The sequence below is a fragment of the Rhipicephalus microplus genome, unplaced genomic scaffold, assembly GCF_043290135.1.
Source record: "Rhipicephalus microplus isolate Deutch F79 unplaced genomic scaffold, USDA_Rmic scaffold_396, whole genome shotgun sequence".
NCBI lineage: Eukaryota > Metazoa > Arthropoda > Arachnida > Ixodida > Ixodidae > Rhipicephalus > Rhipicephalus microplus.
Genome location: NW_027464960.1, coordinates 35376 through 37500, shown reverse-complemented (window position 1 = coordinate 37500; position 2125 = coordinate 35376).

Sequence of the window (2125 nt, the reverse complement as noted above, 5' to 3'; positions counted from 1 at the left end):
CACTCGATCGCCATGTCTGTTTGCCACAGTTTTCCCGGTGGTGCCGCACCCGGGCTCGCCCCGGCTGACGCAGTTTTCGCGCCGCCCCGGCTGACGCGGTTTCGTGCCGCCCCGGCAGACGCGGTTTTCGCGCCGCCCCGGCTGACGCGGTTTCGTGCCGCCCCGGCAGACGCAGTTCGGACTTAGCACTTTTCGGCTGTGCCTGGCTGGCGGCCCACTCACTCGATCGCCATGTCTGTTTGCCACAGTTTTCCCGGTGGTGCCGCACCCGGGCTCGCCCCGGCTGACGCAGTTTTCGCGCCGCCCCGGCTGACGCGGTTTCGTGCCGCCCCGGCAGACGCGGTTTTCGCGCCGCCCCGGCTGACGCGGTTTCGTGCCGCCCCGGCAGACGCAGTTCGGACTTAGCACTTTTCGGCTGTGCCTGGCTGGCGGCCCACTCACTCGATCGCCATGTCTGTTTGCCACAGTTTTCCCGGTGGTGCCGCACCCGGGCTCGCCCCGGCAGACGCGTTTTTTTTTTCTTTCGCCCCGGCTGACGCAGTTTTCGCGCCGCCCCGGCTGACGCGGTTTCGTGCCGCCCCGGCAGACGCGGTTTTTTTGCGCCGCCCCGGCTGACGCGGTTTTTGCCGCCCCGGCTGACGCAGTTCGGACTTGGCACTTTTTGGCTGAGCCTGGCTGGTGGCCCACTCACTCGATCGCCATGTCTGTTAGCCACAGTTTTCCCGGTGGTGCCGCACCCGGGCTCGCCCCGGCTGACGCAGTTTTCGCGCCGCCCCGGCAGACGCGGTTTTCGCGCCGCCCCGGCTGACGCGGTTTTTGCCGCCCCGGCTGACGCAGTTCGGACTTGGCACTTTTTGGGCTGAGCCTGGCTGGCGGCCCACTCACTCGATCGCCATGTCTGTTTGCCACAGTCTTCCCGGTGGTGCCGCACCCGGGCTCGCCCCGGCAGACGCGTTTTTTTTTTCTTTCGCCCCGGCAGACGTGGTTCCCCCCCCCCCCTTTTCGCTCGCCCCGGCTGACGAGGTTTTCGCGCCGCCCCGGCTGACGCAGTTTTCGCGCCGCCCCGGCTGACGCGGTTTCGTGCCGCCCCGGCTGACGCGGTTTTCGCGCCGCCCCGGCTGACGCGGTTTTTGCGTCGCCCCGGCTGACACGGTTCGGACTTTGCACTTTTCGGCTGTGCCTGGCTGGCGGCCCACTCACTCGATCGCCATGTCTGTTTGCCACAGTTTTCCCGGTGGTGCCGCACCCGGGCTCGCCCCGGCTGACGCAGTTTTCGCGCCGCCCCGGCTGACGCGGTTTCGTGCCGCCCCGGCAGACGCGGTTTTCGCGCCGCCCCGGCTGACGCGGTTTCGTGCCGCCCCGGCAGACGCAGTTCGGACTTAGCACTTTTCGGCTGTGCCTGGCTGGCGGCCCACTCACTCGATCGCCATGTCTGTTTGCCACAGTTTTCCCGGTGGTGCCGCACCCGGGCTCGCCCCGGCTGACGCAGTTTTCGCGCCGCCCCGGCTGACGCGGTTTCGTGCCGCCCCGGCAGACGCGGTTTTCGCGCCGCCCCGGCTGACGCGGTTTCGTGCCGCCCCGGCAGACGCAGTTCGGACTTAGCACTTTTCGGCTGTGCCTGGCTGGCGGCCCACTCACTCGATCGCCATGTCTGTTTGCCACAGTTTTCCCGGTGGTGCCGCACCCGGGCTCGCCCCGGCAGACGCGTTTTTTTTTTTCTTTCGCCCCGGCTGACGCAGTTTTCGCGCCGCCCCGGCTGACGCGGTTTCGTGCCGCCCCGGCAGACGCGGTTTTTTGCGCCGCCCCGGCTGACGCGGTTTTTGCCGCCCCGGCTGACGCAGTTCGGACTTAGCACTTTTCGGCTGTGCCTGGCTGGCGGCCCACTCACTCGATCGCCATGTCTGTTTGCCACAGTTTTCCCGGTGGTGCCGCACCCGGGCTCGCCCCGGCTGACGCAGTTTTCGCGCCGCCCCGGCTGACGCGGTTTCGTGCCGCCCCGGCAGACGCGGTTTTCGCGCCGCCCCGGCTGACGCGGTTTCGTGCCGCCCCGGCAGACGCAGTTCGGACTTAGCACTTTTCGGCTGTGCCTGGCTGGCGGCCCACTCACTCGATCGCCATGTCTGTT